The 18,464-nt window shown below is 43.4% G+C and overlaps 2 pseudogenes; one reads left to right on the top strand and one right to left on the bottom strand.

Moving 5' to 3' along the window:
- Positions 1 to 12,732: 12,732 nt before the first annotated feature.
- On the bottom strand, positions 12,733 to 14,666 carry LOC147432218 (phosphatidylinositol 4-kinase gamma 4-like; annotated as a pseudogene).
- Positions 14,667 to 15,073: 407 nt separating this feature from the next.
- LOC147432217 (uncharacterized) lies at positions 15,074 to 16,991 on the top strand (annotated as a pseudogene).
- Positions 16,992 to 18,464: the final 1,473 nt, after the last annotated feature.

Below are 18,464 nucleotides of genomic sequence, written 5' to 3'. Positions count from 1 at the left end.
AATTCCAAGTGATATAGCCCTAGTCCATGTGGACGTATATTAAAGTGTGAAACCAAGGTTTGGGAATGGACGGATGTGCTCCTCCATTGCCCTGGAGGAGCATACTAATGTATCCCTAACTTTGCAAAGTGTGCAATACTTATTACCATGTATCCACCGATGTGTCGCACATGGTGGAAGGCATGGCCCTCAAAAATGTGTGCAACGAACCTTCCAAATACTCCACATTAATTCATATGAAAACTATGTCATGCGAATGGGCATCACAATAATGAACAGTGGAAGGCATCATATCCAAAGTGTTCGGTCAATATCACAAGTCTATCAGCATGAACACATGATCTATAGAGCTACCTCCTCATCCAACAATAGTGATCTTGGAAGACAAGTCATTACCCTCCATCACAAAACCAAAAGCATACATACCACTCGATGACTTGAGCATGGGAGTCTCAAAGATAAACCAATCTATTTTATGATCATGTTAGAGTAGAATGAACCTACCAATGGGTACACAACACCCAAAAATTAAGGTAGTAGACCTTTTGGTGTCTCACAAGATGGCCAAACCACTCACCCAAATCCGCACACTTGTTGCAAGAGCCAACCACTTACCATAGAAAGAATGATGATAATACTCCTCATATGTGGCCTATCTATAGTGGTGGCATGCCTCTCCCCTCGAGCCTGACTACTCGTGGTCTACGCCTAGATGCTCTTAGCCTTATACCCCATACCTACTTGCCACTTGCCCTCCCGACCTGTGAACTTAGTATCCAACCAAGCTCCCTTACTGTGAGGTCCCCACCCCGCCGTATCAAACAGCGGATCTGATGGTGAACCTGGTGGCCACTAGATCTATAGCGGAAGCAAACAAAGTGGTTCAGAGTTCAGCTAGCGGACGATCTCTCATCACAAAGTGAGTCGAGTTCGAGCCTACTATCAATGAGATCTAGCTCCACCTCGCAAGGGAAGCGTACTTAAACTATCTAGCGATCCTAAGACCCACCTTCCAAGAGGAGAGAAACCCCGAGTGCCTTTTTTCCCATGTTTCAGAGGCACGTACACTTGAGACTTCGCCGCTCTAGGGGCAATGAGTATTACTAGTAGCGATTTAAACTCTATGGGGACAGAGAGTTCCCGACCAATCGGGACCACCCTTCTCATAGGCATTGGTAACCTGAGCCAAGCCCCCACTTTCCACCCCCACACTCACACTTCCTTGTGTGTCCTAATTACTACCACAAAAGTTGTTCAACATAAAAGTTTCTTGATTAGATTCAGATTCACAAGGTTCGTTAAGACAGCCCTTCAATCAGTATTGCAAAGCGGCACCAAGACAGAGTTCTAGTAAAAATTCTACTCTAACTTATTCATTAAAATTCCAATGTTCTGGAGGTACAACATCCCCCCTCCAGCGAGAGTTTACTCCTCCCGTTGTCGCCTAGTTGCCCATACAACTAGGTATTTCCACCGCATAGAAAGCATGACATGGACATTCCCACCGCTTAACCAGCAGACGTGGGTTCCCACCGCTTAACCAGCAATCGTGGGTATCCACCGCTTAACCAGCAGACGTGGATTCAAGAGCCCTTAACCAGGAACTTTGCCCCCTGTGATCAGGAGGGGGTTCATGATTAATTCAACATTGGAAATAGAATGAACATGCCGAGCTAAATTTTCCATAGCATACATTCTTTCCTATTGCAAACAATATATCCGTCAATCAATTCTTTCCTACTTTAGACTTTAATATACAAATGAATTCAATTGCCGAGGTTTCCGTCAGATTTCTCCAACATGTTTGGGGTTATGTTCATTCCCAGCTAAACGTATGCAATGTTAAATTAAACAACTTGAATAAAACTGTGATCTACCTCTTCCATTTCTTCGTCATTGGCTCGTGAGATGGCCGGTACTTGTTCGACCATGGGAGCTTTTCCTTTTTCATTTGTATTGCTCGTTCCCGCCTCGTGGTCGTGGACACCACCGAAGCGAGTTCTCTTAACCGGGGCCATTTTACTCACTACTTTAAATGATAAACTTGAAGAAAAGAGCTAAAGTCCGAGAGCATCATAACAACCAAATGGTAGATTAGAATTATTAAAGAATCCTCCTTAGGCAAGAGATTAGATTTTCTCCTTCAAAAACTGAGTGTGTACCGGCAGCACCTCCCCAAGGTGTGTGTAGATGTGTGTGTGTGTGTGTGTGTGTGTGTGTGTGTGTGTGTGTGTGTGTGTGTGTACTGGGTGTGTGTGTGAGCATGCCTTTAAATAGGCTCCTACGTGCTGAAAATCGACCAGCCTTGCTATATGCATTTGAAGGAGCACTCAGTCTCTGCATTGGCAAGTCCAGTTCCCCTACCCACCAAGTGTCCAGTTGGTTTAGTTAAATGGTTCTCACACTTAGTTGCAAGCTTGGAAACTTCCCAAAGACTCCCACAAGGCAAGAGGGCACCCCCTAGCTGCTAAAGCTAGTCTGGAGTGGCCTGGAACCTGTTCCCACACAGCCCCGGGCCCCCGGTGCCTCCAGGAACAATTTTATGAAAAATTGGTTTTAGGCTAAAACAGGCCATACGAGTCGGATTTTGATGCCGTAAATTGCTATACTGAGCTCTAACTAAGGTGTACTGGACCGAGTACCTGCCATATTTAGCAGCCCCCCCCCCCCCCCCGGGGTTCGAAAATGCATTTTTTTCAAATTCGGGGTACGGGTGCAGATTTTCAAGAAGGTCAAAACTAAACGGGTCGGGTGACCAAAAACTTACTATATTTGGAAAATTTTCACAAAAATTATTTTAATTCACATTTAGAAGCTTTATAACATTCTAAACATCATGGCACTGACAGAATTCGAAAAACTGCTAAAAAATAGTAACTTTTTTCTATTATGATCATTTCATGGTACAAGGGTGCTCTTTGGGGTCAGAGACCTTGCAACCTCCCCAACGTGAAAAATTTGAGATGTCCTCATCTCAAGAATACATCTGGATAAACCCTATGCTAACTACTTAGGTACATATATCCCTTGTCGAAAGTAAAGTCATCCTTTGATAATAGAATTGTCTTTAGCTTTATGCGTCTTATTCTGCTGAACTTTGATGAGATTCTGGTGCTTGATTTATTGCTCACTAGGATTAGCAGTTGCATCATACATTGCTGCTCTCTCATCAGCTTCATCACCCACAGTTGGTTGTCTCACTACGGCATTAGCGAAAGCTCCGCTTCCTTGTCCTATGTATCCTCTTCCTCGGCCTCCTCTTCCGTTTGGTTGACCTCGCCTGTTGACGTTCAGAGGTACATTATTAATACCGGATGTTTGGGAAATCCTTTTTGGACATCGACTTTTGTAATGTCCATACTCCTGGCACTCAAAGCATCTTATATTGGGAAACTCGGTAGCTGCCGTAGTAGCTACTACCGGACAATGGTCATATGCAGGGTTGATTGCCCTGTTACTCCAGTTATCTGTCCTGGCCCTCTTTGAAAAATAGTATTGACTATCTTGGGTAGCCCTCTGAATCTCTTTAGCTAACGGTTTGGCCCTTAGCAAGGCATCCTGCAGAGTTGCTGGCTTGAGAGCTTTCAACCGCGTATTCAAAGGGTCGACTAGCCCTTGGCAGAACCTCGCCACCTGTTGTTCCAAGGTCATCTTAGGAGCATATCTTTGAAGAGTGACAAACTTTGCATAATACTCTTCGACAGATGAAGTCAGCTGCCGAAGTGAAAAGAACTCATTCATCTTCAAGGTTTTATAGGCAGGTGGTAAATAACGTCCCATTATTGCAGCTTTGATGTCTTCCCAAGATTGGGAAGATCCCTTAATATCCAAATCCTTGCAATGTTGCTTCCACCATATCTTGGCATCGCCAGACAAGCGGAACATCGCAAGCATGGTCTGATTCACGAGTTGGGTTCCCGCAGCTTCGAAGTAATCATCCATTGCTTCCATCCACACTTCCGCATCTCTCTCCACATTCTTCCCCCTCGCCCTTAAAGAGTGGAGGCTGGGCTTGTTTAAGGAGGAGCTTCTTCTCTTGCGCTGCCGAGTAGAGAGCAGCAGGCGGTGCCTATCCAATGGTATAAAACTCATTACTATAGCACTCTTCTCAAATGAACCTAGGATTTTTCCATACTCAAGAAGAAATTTTAACTTTTGGGGCTTAACTAGTCTACTTAATCTGTACAGCTATCACAAAGGATTTTACCACTCCACCATTAGTTTAAATTCAATTGAATACATCCAAAATTGTCCCGATAAATAATGGTAAGAACTTTACTCGAGAGCTTTGATCCATAATTATAACTTTATGTGCATCAATCGGCTACCTGTCCGCAGCACTAGTCGCACCAACGACTTCAAAAAAAAAAAAACATCATGTGGAACCCACTGAATCTCAACAAGCTCAACCAGTAAAACTCTTTAACATCACTCGGGAGACAATCCCCTAGACAAATCCAATGTCATTATTCTGGGAAACATCATGCTCAAGCTTTGAGTACGAGCTATCCTACTATCCCTTATTTTTAAAAATTTCAAAAAACATCATTTTCCAGTACGTAAACCTATAGCTCTAATACCAGGTGTGAGGTCCCCACCCCACCGTATCAAACAGCGGATCTGATGGTGAACCTGGTGGCCACTAGATCTATAGCGGAAGCAAACAAAGTGGTTCAGAGTTCAGCTAGCGGACGATCTCTCATCACAAATTAGTGAGTTGAGTTCGAGCCTACTATCAATGAGATCTAGCTCCACCTCGCACGGGAAGCGTACTTAAACTATCTAGTGATCCTAAGACCCACCTTCCAAGAGGAGAGAAACCCCAAGTGCCTTTTTCCCCATGTTTCAGAGGCACGTACACTTGAGACTTCGCCGCTCTAGGGGCAATGAGTATTACTAGTAGCGATTTAAACTCTATGGGGACAGAGAGTTCCCGACCAATCGGGACCACCCTTCTCATAGGCATTGGTAACCTGAGCCAAGCCCCCACTTTCCACCCCCACACTCACACTTCCTTGTGTGTCCTAATTACTACCACAAAAGTTGTTCAACATAAAAGTTCCTTGATTAGATTCCGATTCACAAGGTTCGTTAAGACAGCCCTTCAATCAGTATTGCAAAGCGGCACCAAGACAGAGTTCTAGTAAAAATTCTACTCTAACTTATTCATTAAAATTCCAATGTTCTGGAGGTACAACATCCCCCCTCCAGCGAGAGTTTACTCCTCCCGTTGTCGCCTAGTTGCCCATACAACTAGGTATGTCCACCGCATAGAAAGCACGACATGGACATTCCCACCGTTTAACCAGCAGACGTGGGTTCCCACCGCTTAACCAGCAGTCGTGGGTATCCACCGCTTAACCAGCAGACGTGGATTCAAGAGCCCTTAACCAGGAACTTTGCCCCCTGTGATCAGGAGGGGGTTCATGATTAATTCAACATTGGAAATAGAATGAACATGCCGAGCTAAATTTTCCCTAGCATACATTCTTTCCTATTGCAAACAATATATCCGTCAATCATTTCTTTCCTACTTTAGACTTTAATATATAAATGAATTCAATTGCCGAGGTTTCCGTCGGATTTCTCCAACATGTTTGGGGATATGTTCATTCCTAGCTAAACGTATGCAATGTTAAATTAAACATCTTGAATAAAACTGTGATCTACCTCTTCCATTTCTTCGTCATTGGCTCGTGAGATGGCCGGTACTTGTTCGACCATGGGAGCTTTTCCTTTTCCATTTGTATTGATCGTTCCCGCCTCGTGGTCGTGGACACCACTGAAGCGAGTTCTCTTAACCGGAGCCATTTTACTCACTACTTTAAATGATAAACTTGAAGAAAAGAGCTAAAGTCCGAGAGCATCATAACAACCAAATGGCATATTAGAATTATTAAAGAATCCTCCTTAGGCAAGAGATTAGATTTTTCCTTCGAGACCTAGCAATTTTATAGGTAATTCTTTACTTACCCTATGGGAAATGGCTCTAAGGTTAATTACTTGGCTTAGATGATTAAGAAATTCATAATTTTACTAATTGATTCACGAAAGAGATGAAGTAAGCAAGCTCATTCATTTTCCTAGAGCAATATGAAAATGCAGAATTGCCGCAGGCATGTGTGACACAAAATTCTCTTCTTAACGGCATAATGATGGATTAATTTTTAGCCTTAATCACATTTTAATGTGGGAGAAGATTGAGTTTAATTTAATTACAACACTATTGAGTGGTAAAAGAATGAATTTCATCAAATCTACACTATTAATGGCTGACAATTTATTAACTATGCTGCCTAGAGAGAGAATCTTTCATAATCATGCATTAATCCTTGGTTAAGGATGATGAATGGCTGCATAATTTAGCTAATTGAATGATGATTATGTAATGGAGTATAGCTATGGAGATTTAGAGAGCAGCTATAGGGAATTATAGCCAAGATTAAGCATAGTAGCTAAGGAATTTGGAGAATAAAGATGAGAATTAAGAAGAGCAGTAATTAAACCATGATTACCGTGATTAGGGCCTGAGAATCCTCTGATTTTTCTGATCCAATGAATCCTCAAGATGAGAATTTCGGCAGCACCTCCCTCCTTGCTTCTCCTTCAAAAACTGAGTGTGTACCGGCAGCACCTCCCCAAGGTGTGTGTAGGTGTGTGTGTGTGTGTGTACTGGGTGTGTGTGTGTGAGCATGTATGTGTGTGTGAGCATGCCTTTAAATAGGCTCCTACAGGCTGAAAATCGACCAGCCTTGCTATATGCATCTGAAGGAGCACTCAGTCTTTGCATTGGCAAGTCTAGTCCCCCTACCCACCAAGTGTCGAGTTGGTTTAGTTAAATGGTTCTCACACTTAGTTGCAAGCTTGGAAACTTCCCAAAGACTCCCACAAGGCAAGAGGGCGTCCCCTAGCTGCTAAAGCTGGTCTGGAGTGGTCTGGAACCTGTTCCCATACAGCACCGGGCCCATGGTGCCTCCCGGAACAATTTTATGAAAAATTGGTTTTAGGTTAAAACGGGCCATACGAGTCGGATTTTGATGCCGTAAATTGCTATACTGAGCTCTAACTAAGGTGTACTGGACCGAGTACCTGCCATATTTAGCAGCCCCTCCCCCCCCGGGGTTCGAAAATGCATTTTTTTTAAATTCGGGGTACGGGTGCAGATTTTCGAGACGGTCAAAACTAAATGGGTCGGGTGACCAAAAACTTACTATATTTGAAAAATTTTCACAAAAATTATTTTAATTCACATTTCGAAGCTTTATAACATTCTAAACATCATGGCACTGACAGAATTCGAAAAACTTCTAAAAATAGTAACTTTCTTCCATTATGATCATTTCATGGTACAAGAGTGCTCTTTGGAGTCAAAGACCTTACACTTTTATAGCCCTTATATGCTACATAACATTCCGGGGGGAGGATCATCACAATATAAAAATGCTTATCATGTGGGTTCAACAGTTGGGATTATTTTATTCTATAGTTTCTCACATTTTCACATACAAAAGGATGTTAAAAAAAAAAAAACCTATTAAATTAAAAAAACATCCTTTTTGTAGGTGAGAAATTCTTAGCTAAGAGGTTTTATAAATAGTCTTTGAACGCATGCGATATATAAGTTTTACATATAGTGAACCCCCCCCCCCCTAGGTAACATTCTAACTTCTAATATGATTGATCAATAAAAAATCATGGAAACCGTGGACTAAAAAACATATCCTACTCAATAGGCTTGGGTGATAGACAGATAGATAGATACACATACATAGGAGAATAAGTTTCCTAGAGTCCTTGATGGTTAGTTCCATTATGTAGAACTTTCTCCAATGTCAACCACACTTTTTCAACTTTTTCAATCTATTGAGGGCCTTACAATTTTGGATTCTTATAGAATACGGATGCGCACTAATAAATGTGCATGCAAATTACTCACCAAACACAATTTTAGTTGGAGAAAGTAGATAATTAAAGTTCTCTCAATTTGTTCACCCCTCTACACAAAATTGTGCAATAAAAGTTTTTGGCAGCTTGGGCTATGAATTTGTTGAGATTTTTGGAAATTGATCAGTAAAAAATATAATAAAGATCGGTTTTACTATGAACACTATGCAATCATGTGTGCCCTTATGTCCCAAAAAAATGAGGTCGATTTGATAGCGTTCATGCCATTCGTTCTCCCATGGCACACTTTAGATAGTAAGACTTAGACCAAAAGACTTAGACCAAACCTAGAGATGTGACAAAATATAGTACACCTTCCCACAAGGGGGGGATGCATTAGATGCCTTTTGATGTCCCTTATACTCTCAAAATGGTTCCAATTGATCAAGACTTATTGAAAACCCATTTTCATGTTTCGTTTTGCAAAGCGTCCTCTTCAACTTATCAAATGACATGGGATCATGGCAACATTGAGGGGTTCCACTCTAGGCTCAATGCAACGTTTTGGGTAAGTATGGTGAGATTAAATTCAAGTGTGTGTGTGTGTTTTGATCACCAGATTTTGGGTTGTTGTGAGGACCTTTAATTGATTGGTTTGGTATAAGGAGCTTGAAGCTGTATGTAAAGAGTGTAATTCAATTGGTTGATCCTTAGTGATGTACCCTGAAGGTAGAGGGTTTGAGGCTTGCGGTGTGTGTTCGATGGGTGTTACACACTTCCCCGTCGGGAAAGTTGTTCCCACAGTGTGGTCTCTTGTGGGTGCAAAAAGGACAACAATGTACAATTGTAAGTACATGGATATGTATAGGGCTCTCCCTTCTCCTCTTATGTCGATGGCAAAAAGGTAAGCTAGAAGAAACCTAGTATGTCTGGACGATTCCAAAAAAAAAAAAGCAAAGTGGGTAGAATCTTTTGGAGATTCCACTGCCTTTCCATTCTATCTTCGAACGACGGGCAGGTGGCATAGGGTAGGAACTACCATGCTGCTAGCTCGAGAGTCGTCGCCAATAGTGCACGCTCTCTCTCTCTCTCTCTCTCTCTCTCTCTCTCTCTCTCTCTCCCCTTGCACATGTGTTTAGTAGGTGTTGGGCAGCTCCAGGAAGGCGGTAGGCGGTTGAGAGCGTCTCTCTCTCTCTCTCTCTCTCTCTCTCCCCCCCCCCCCCTCCCCCCTTTGTGCAAGCGGAGATTGCCAACCAGGGGAGCAGTTAAGCCAGGCGAGGCAAGAGCACACATCGCCTTCGTAGAGCTCTCTCTCTCTCTCTCTCTCTCTCTCTCTCTCTCTCAACAGATTTTTGTGTGTATGCAATAGATTTTCTACCTGTGTTTGTTAAGGACTGTAGGAGAGGACCAAACACTGGATGTAGGGGGGCTCTGAATTCTGCTCTCAAGGGCGAAGGGTATGGGAGCAGCAACCCACATAGATTTCAGAGGGAGGGAGAGTAGAGAATATTCAGATGGTATCTCCTTAGAATTGGGTTTTTAAATTAGTATGTGCCAATATGTAAGTTTGTTCGTAGCTAGAATGGGGGAAGGATTATTCTCCATGGATAAGACTATAACTAGGAGGAATCAACCTTGGGAGATGAGACCTCAATTAGGGGTATAGGACACCCATAGGGCGAACCAAGTGAGGCCATGGGCAAAATGGAGGATCTAGGAGGAGAACCTTGCCATTGGTTTTGCAAAGCCATGGCAATGGCTTTTAGCCCCTACCAAGTCAAGTTGTCACAACCATGATCATGGCAAGAAGTAAATACATGAGATATGTGTGGCAATGTGCCTATGGATGGCTAGTTTGGTGAGCCATGTGTGAGCAAAATAGGAAAACACATTTACACGATGGTTGGGCATCGTCTAGTCACACACAATCGCCTTGAGCTTGCAACTTTTGCATGCCGAGATAGCTTTTGCAAGTATGGAAGTTGGAGCATCCAATGATTGAGAACAAGCAAGCGTAGAGGGCGTACAAGAAAAGAGGCATGCTAGCCTTTACCCACTTGTCAATCGAGGTGTTGTAGTGCACCCATGTGTGGCAACTTCAAAGCTACTTTGGTGCAGTTCACATGGAGCTCTGGTTTGCAACTGGTTGCCAATCAGTTGCGAACCAGTTTGGTTCCCATGAGGTGTTGCGAGGAAAAAGTTTGCAATTGGTTGCAAACCGGTTGCGATGCTGCTCCTAGGGGAGGAGGTGGAGCAGGCCGAAAACCATGGAAAATGACAAAACTTTGCTCACTTTTTCAGCTTCCCAGAGGAAAAATACGCCATTTTTCAATGCATTTCCAGAATTTTCGCTTTTCATGGGAACTGAGTAGTTGCTGGTTGCCAACCGGCAGCCGGTTGCGAGCCATGGTTCCACGTGAACTGCCTCTTTGTTGATTGAGCTTGTTTTGGCAACAGAGAATTCTAGAGTCAACCCAAAAACATGCACCCCCATTGTTGTGCTGTCTACTTTAAAGCACAACGCAATCTATTAGCATTGCACGAATTGGCTCGCAAGTTGATTGAGTGCCATTTAAGACGGTTGGGCCTACGTTGTCTACGACTAGATCTAGAAGTGGCCTGGCCAAAAGCATCATATGCATGGAAGGGAAGCGCAGACAAGTGACATTGTGCGTGATGCAGGTGCTCCATGTGGGTGTTCTAATCCTAATTTGCCACATGGTATTTTCATCACCGACTCTTTTATCTTATGGGGCGCTTTCCCGGGGGTGAGTGAGAGCGTCATTGTAGTGCAGCTACTGCTGACTCTCCAGCGCCATTTTAGAGTCTCTCTCTCTCTCTCTCTACCGCGCCTTCTGCTTTTCTCTTCCAGAACAGGCAAACCCAATTTTTTGCGCTGCTTTTTGGGTCGTTTTCCCGCGAGCGGCTCCCCGCTGAGCCACATCCCACTACCTGCGTTTGATTTCGCTCTAGGAAAGCGGAAAGCAAGCGAGCGCTGAGCGCTTTCGTTTTTGTGTGGCTGCACGCAGCAGCGCTTGCCCTCCTGCCTTTGCGGCCGCGCCTCCACCTGCTCCCGATTTTTTTGAGCGTCCGCGTATATCTGGCCGCTTCCCTCTCCCGCTCGTGCAAGTTGGCGCAAAAGGCTGCAACTCAACGTGTTGTTGTTTCGTTCTTTAGATTTCCTCCATCATTAGCAATCCTCCCTGTAGGCTGTATGATTCACAATGAGCCGGTTCACCTGGACTGCTGGTTGCAAACATGGTTTTTGGCCTGCCATAGTGGCAGCCTTAGGCTGGATACACACTGCCAATGCGGGTGCCCATCACTTTTGATGATGGGCGGGCATGCATTACACACTGGCTACATTATTTTATCATAAAGCAAAATCATTTTCAGCAACTGCGTCCATCGCATTGGTTCGCCGCCTGATTTTGGCTGACCTGGCAAAAGCTCAACCCCCGTCCTAGCTTGGGCAGGGGGTATCGCCTGTCCAAGACCTTGTCCTCTGCCCTTTCTGCCCTGCGTATCAGCAAACGCCGCCTAGCTTTCACGTCTGCGCGCCCAAGCTTGGGCACGCGGTCTGTAACCAGCCTTAGTGTTTGCCCCAAACTTGGGGCACTTAGGTGTCCCCTCCTAATTGGCCAAGGGAAAGTTTATTATCACGTGGGCAGATTTTCTTTGCGGCCCCCTTTCCCTCCTGCGCTTTAGCCGCGCGATGGCGGCTCTTGCATCCTCCCTCTTCTCTCCTGTCGTGCACGTTTCGAGAGTTCTGTGGACTTGGTCTCTCGGTGTAGTGTTGGAGCCCGTTTGCGGTTGCGATGATGTGGAGCCTTTGTGAAGCCTCGCCCTCTCAGGCACGCCATATCGTGTCCATCCTCCTCGGATTCTGGGTCATCATTACATGATGCTTCACGTGGTGTTCCCATTCTCGGCCATGCTCTGTTGCGCCTTTAAATAGGCAGGGTTTGATGTTGTGTTTGTTGCGTGTTTTGCAGCCCCCCCTGTGTCAGGTAGTACTGCTCTCTTTCTTCGACATGCAGTTTGGGTTGTGTTCATGCTATGCACGGACTGTTCTCTTCTTATCTAGTGTGTATATAGTCTATCGATGGAATATGCCTCTCTTTGTCACAGACTGGTCTATGTTGGGGGGGGGTGCTTGTCTTGTTCTTGTTGTATGGACTGCTGTGTTGTTTACTGCGTTCCATGAGGAAACTTTCGCATTCAAAAAGGTGTTGCTTGTTTGCATGGTGAGCTACGTCATACAGGTCACCCAAAGATGCAGATTTTGGCTGTGGCCTTTAAAGGAAGTGAATAAGGTTGCATATGTTAAGTTTTGAAGATGTTGTTTCCATTGGCTGTGTATTGCTTCATTCCAATCTCTATGTTTTGGGATCTCATTGTTCAGTTTATAGAAAAGGAATCTACTGTTGTGTCTATTTGTTATACAGTTTCTTCAAAGTCTTTGGACTCTCTTGTCCTTGATGCGATTGACTTTTAAGTTGAGTCTTTGGTAAAAGTTTCTTGCAAGTAAGCGTCTCTCCTTTATTGCGGACATCTCTTGTGTTCAAGGCTTTTTTGTTTCTAATTGTTAGGAGTTAAGTAAATAATACAAGGGAACCTTTGCCGGGTGACGACCATCTACTGGTGAATCGCCCGCACCATAGCCCTGTGAGAATAACTCACAAAACTGAGTGGACAGCTGAACAGTAGCATCGTTAGAAAGTGCATCATTGGCCCGAAGGAGATAGGCTAACCTGAAGGTTTTGCCGTGTGAACTAAAGTTTAAAAGTTAGATCGTTTCTGTATCTTTGCATCAGTTCATATCGTTTTTACCCATGTTTTAAAAAATTATGTGTGTGCCACGCTTTGATGGAACCTGAGAGCATTCATGCTTACCATCAAACAAGGTATCTTGCTTTTTTAGGTAGGCGGTGACCATGATCAATTGGAACCAGCTTTAACACCTTTTCTCTTCCTTTGCACACTAGGATATTGCCTCTGTTTCTATCTGTATTTGCTAACCTCAAATCAAGAACACTGATTTTATGAATCTCATTTGCTGGAAACATTGAAGATCCCATGTCCTCACAACTGCTGATTGCGTGCACAAACTGCTGTAATGATCCCATCTTTGCTTTGCGCAGCTTGTGCTCATCAGACCCATAATGAAATGCCTCGTGATAGCATCTCGCCTATGTAGTGGGTGGAACCCCTGCAACCTCTCCTGCTTCCCTCTTCGCACTCCCAGCTAGATGGTCGAGGACAAAGGCAGCCACCTTTCTGAGAGCTCCTTCACCGCTTCTTGTCCCCTTTCTCGAGCCCTCCCCATGACTGGTTCTAGAGAACCCTCCAGGATTGTTAACTGACATGGGCTCTTCGTCCATAGGCTTGAACACTGCTACATTGTGCATACCATATTCATCCTTCAGTAGATACACCCCCCAGAGCCTTCTGCCGTTGGGGATGAATTTGTGCAAATCTTTGGAGTCCTCAGCTGCCAAACCTTATACACAAAGGAATTCCCATCGATAGTCCTTAAGGTTAGTGACATCAGGTTAGGTATCAGCAGCACAAGGTGTAACACATTGCGATTTTGTACACCATGATCCTTAATAGACATTTATCTCGCGTGAGCTCTTTGTCTGCATACACAAAGCTCTGCTGGTCTGCAACAAACCCCTTGTCTGCCTGCACACACCAACCTCTGTTGGTCAAACCCCTTTTTCTGTTTTTTTTTCTATTTGAAGCATGGTCAAAGATTTGTAGATAGCAGGAATATGTTTTTTTTCTCGTAATCAGGTGCATTCATTTATACAAATGCATGAAAATCTTTTACACAGAAAGATGCATACAATGCTTGTATATTTATGTGCATAAACATTCTATTATGAAAGGCTCATTGTGGTTCCATGCTGTTGGTTGCATTATGGAATTTTTTTTGAAGCATGCTTGAAGATTTATAGACGGCACGAACGTGCCTTTTTGTTGTGGATTTTAATAAGAACATTGCGGACATCTTGGCTTCGGTTTTGTTGTGATGAGTTTCTTGCTTTTGCAAGCTAGTGCTTCTTGTGTCCACTACTTCGGTAAATGAATTCTCGTGTGCATTGGCACATGGTCCATCTCGACTTTTGGGATTGCTTGTTTCGTTTGTTGTCGTGTTTGGAGTGGTTTTTTGTTGTTGATGGTTGTGTCGTTAGGTTTTATTGTGTCTCGCGTTATCACTTGCAGTTTATTGTCGCCATTGACAGTTTAGTGAGAAAGGGATCTAAAGGCGGATCGATTGAGATATGCAGTAGTTGTGGATTGAAGGCCTGCTGATCATCTCTTTTCTTTTGCAAGACAATGTTTGTTGTGTGTTTGGTTGGCCTATGTCCCTTCACTTGTGCGTGTTCTTTTGTGTGTGCAATGCTTTGTCTTTGTCGTTTAAGGGAATGAGAGTGAGGTTTCGTTATGTACACTATGTGTGAACATGCTTAGCTCACGTGAAGCACTCCCTTCCCCCCTTTTCTTTCTGCCTATCCCTCTTCTTTTCTTTTTCTCTGTCTTTAAAAAAAAAAATTTCGAATTATTTAAAATCTTGGCTCGTCGTGTGTCGCGAGCCTCGTGAGGCATTCCCAGTGTCGATCACCCATCCCCCGCCTTTTTCTTCCCGTCTCTCTCTCTCTCTCTCTCTCTCTCTCTCTCTCTCTCGTGAAACATTCTCTCCTCTCGACGCCCTTAGCATTGCAACCTTGCATCTTACGTTGGTCTCTCTCTCTCTCTCTCTCTCTCTCTCTCTCTCTCTCTCTCTCTCTCTCTCTCTCTCTCTATCCTTGTTAACTCCGTTCGAGCTTAAAAGAATGTAAATTGTGCATCATTTGTTTTCTTTGTAGTCTCATGCTTTACGGTGGGTTGGTGGTTCGATATAGCTCGTCATTGCTAAAAAAGAAACGACATTTGCTTTCCTTGCTCTCCCCACTGCTATTTGTCTTGTGTGGAATTACTCTATGTTGGATCGGTGATGCAATAAAGTTTCTTATTGCTTCAAAACGCCATTGAATCCCTCCCTCCCCCCCCCTCGTTTTTTGATCCCCTTTTCCTTGTAAATTTTGTTTGGATGATAGATGAAAGAATCATAGTTGCAAAGCATTCCTAGTCTTTATATTTGTTTGTGTCATGTAGACAAAGCAAACAGGTGTGTTGAAATATGGCTTAGAGTCGTGGTGGTGTACAAAGCATGGAGATTGACGGTATGGAGTATGGGTGTTACGGTGTTCCTCGTGCTTTTGGTGTTTTTGCTTAGACATGTTCATTTCATAGAGCCAAGAAAAAATGCGAGTCTTGCGCGTACTGTGCATCCAAAAAGCGGAATTTCCAAAAGTGAATGTGTACGGATTGATGTGATTGAGTCATCTGCAAGCACTCCGACAACTTCTCACAAGCGTAGTGTGTACAGTGAACCGAACTTCGTTATCCAACCATCTCCCTCGAAAGGCAAAGGGCAAGCTTGTAGTATGTTTGATTCTACCTTCTTTTGAAGAAAGCCCATGCAAGATTGGTTTATCTTTTGTATTTTGAAATGTCCCATCTTTTACATTAGTGCACAAGTTGGATGCTCAAAATCGCAAAACGCAAAGATGGCTATTGGTAAGATCGAGAGACACGGTATATATTGAACCAAAAACATTGACTATCTACCTCTACCTTTCGATGTGAATAGATTTTCATGTTCTTATATATTGTTTTGTAGATGCTTTAATTGATACTGAAGACGATGAAGTGAAAGTCAACCCTTTTCTGCAGCAAGAACTTCGTATTGAAGAACATGGTGCCTTTTTTGCATATAAAAGACCTCTTTGACATCACTCCTAGATTTGCAATTGAGGGTTGTGTGCTGAACAATTATGGTACATACAAGCTTTTCGCGCAATCCCAAAATTGTGAAGTTTTTCAAGGCTGATCTTGTGGATTCGCACAACTCCAACACAGTCATTGTCGTCGTCAGTTCATCTCTGATAAGTCAATTCGCTTCCTTTCTAAGTGTTGGTAGTTTTGTGCGGATAGAGGGTTCTGCAATCAAAACAAAGAACAAGGCAGACGGTGGAACATCGCCTTTCTCTCTTTACTTGGATGCTACCTTGGTTGTCACTTGCATTGGTTTATTTCCAATTCACTTGAGCTTTTACCCGGAAACGAAGATAAGATTTTTCTTGGATGAGGCTGCAAGTGCGGGTCTAGGTGGTGCAAAAAGTTACTTGGGTACGCTTGCTTTTGTTGTTATTAAGAGTGAGAATTTTGAAATCTACGCCAACTCCACACGTGGAGAGCTATTGGTGGCTGACGGTTCTGCTCCTAAAGATCGGGTAACTGTAAGTCTCGCATATTGAGATCCTTTGTAGTTTTTAAGGCAAAAAAAAAATTTCGTGACGTTAGACGTGTGCTTTTTTTCCAGCTGACTTTTGTCAATGATCGCAAAGAAGAGTATAAGTCTAGTAAAAGGGATGTTGACAATGGAGAAGTGAAAACTTTCGTTGCAAGGAATGTCGGGGCTTTCTTAGGCTGTGAGAATACGTTGTCGGTCTTGGATCTTACAATCTTGGTGCCTGTCCACAGCAAGCGTATGGAATTTGATCTCTTACAAACTTACAAGACACATGTTAAGAGTCTTGGTTATGGGAAGCAGGTAATGTTGGGTAACTTAGTTGCTTGGAAACTATGTCGTTGACTTCCTTTGTGTTTCTTAATTCGTGCTTTTGACCTGCAGGTGTTTGGCGTCTTACGTTTCTCTAACATAAATGGTGTTCTCTTGGAGACATTGTATGCCATTTGCAAATCGAATAAGGTTCATAAAACCACAAAGGGTTTATTCTATATCACTTGCCAAAAGACGACTACAAGCTACGAGATTCCCAAATTCAAGTGAAGATCAAGCCAAGCAAAGGCCCTGTCATTTCTGCACAACTAGTTGGTCTTATTGTTGACGAGGTCTTGGCTTTGGGCAAGACTTTTCAAAGCTTGTATTCTAAAAATCACTAGTTGCAAGAGAGATCTTGGCATCGACAACACGCACTGGCACATTCAAAATCAGTCTTGCAGGAAATCTGACCGCTTTTTACCCGAGGTAAAGGTCTTGGAAGCATAATAGGGGTCTACCATTGTATATAAATAATACTGGTAAAGCTCTTGAAGAGTCATGAGATGGTTTTCTTGGTTTGCGTAAAGTGGTCTTCAATGCATCAAAACAGCCTTGAAAAAAATCCTTGTAATAAAAAGCCTCTATAAAAACACTTGCAATTGCGTTATAAGGTTTTAAGGGTTTCCTTCTCGCATCTCTCTCTCTCTCTCTCTCTCTCTCTCTCTCTCTCTCTCTCTTTGTTCACTCGTTTCCCTCGTGTAGTTAGTGATTCGGTTGTCTTTTCTTCTCTCTCTCTCTCTCTCTCTCTCTCTCTCTCTCTCTCTCTCTCTCTCTCTCTCTCAAAAATATGGTTGTATAAAGGGTCTCGGTATCTCCAACGTTTTTGCTCTCTCTCTCTCTCTCTCTCTCTCTCTCTCTCTCTCTCTCTCTCTCTCTCTCTCTGTGAATATTGTCCATAAAGACGTCCTTGCTTGTGTTTGTCGGTTTTAGTAAAAATCCACTAGTTGCAAGAGAGGTCTTAGCATCGACAACACGCACTAGCACATTCAAAATCAATCTTGCAGAAAATCTGACCGCTTCTTACTCGGGGTAAAGGTCTTGGAAGCATAACAGGGGTCTACCATTGTATATAAATAATACTAGCAAAGCTCTTGAAGAGTCGTGAGCTGGTTTTCCTGGTTTGCGTAAAGTGGTCTTCAATGCATCAAAACAGCCTTGTAAAAAAATCCTTGCGATAAAAAACACATGTAAAAACACTTGCAACTGCGTTATAAGGTTTTAAGGGTTTCCTTCTCGCATTGCTCTCTCTCTCTCTCTCTCTCTCTCTCTCTCTCTCTCTCTCTCTCTTTGTTCACTCTTTTCCCTCGTGTCGTTAGTGATTCGGTTGTCTTTTCTTCTCTCCTCTCTCTCTCTCTCTCTCTAAAATATGGTTGTATAAAGGGTCCCGTTATCTCCAACATTTTTGCTCTCTCTCTCTCTCTCTCTTTGAATATTGTCCGTGAAGACGTCCTTGCTTGTGTTTGTCAGTTTCAGTATTGCACATAGAGCTTCAGTATTTCTAGTTGTCCGTATCTTTCTCTCGCTATCCTTTTTCCTGGCTACAGTCAGATAAGAAACTCGTTTTTATTTAGCTGGATTGATCTCTCTTTCGCCCCCCCTCCCCCCTGTTCCGTCCATCCTCCTTGCGCGCACACACAACACGCTCTCTCTCCCTCTCTCTCTCTCTCTCTTTCGAATCTGTTGTTTTCCATAGAGCTCTATTGTTTCCAACGGTTCCTCCCTCTGTCTCTCTTGTCTCCACTCATTGTACTCTTCTTCTTTGAGTTCCCTTGTCTCGGATATCTTTGTATTCTTGTTTCTTTCTCTCGTCCCCTTCTTTGCTATCACTATCTATTTCTCTCGTAGCAACGGTGTACACAAACCTCTGTTATTCTAGTGGCCTCTCGCTCTCTCTCTCTCTCTC

This window comes from Adiantum capillus-veneris, chromosome 20 (genome assembly GCF_014529385.1).
Source record: "Adiantum capillus-veneris isolate H3 chromosome 20, ASM1452938v2, whole genome shotgun sequence".
Classification (NCBI taxonomy): domain Eukaryota; kingdom Viridiplantae; phylum Streptophyta; class Polypodiopsida; order Polypodiales; family Pteridaceae; genus Adiantum; species Adiantum capillus-veneris.
The sequence above is the reverse complement of the archived record's forward strand: the minus strand, read 5'-3'. Positions and strand labels throughout refer to the sequence as shown.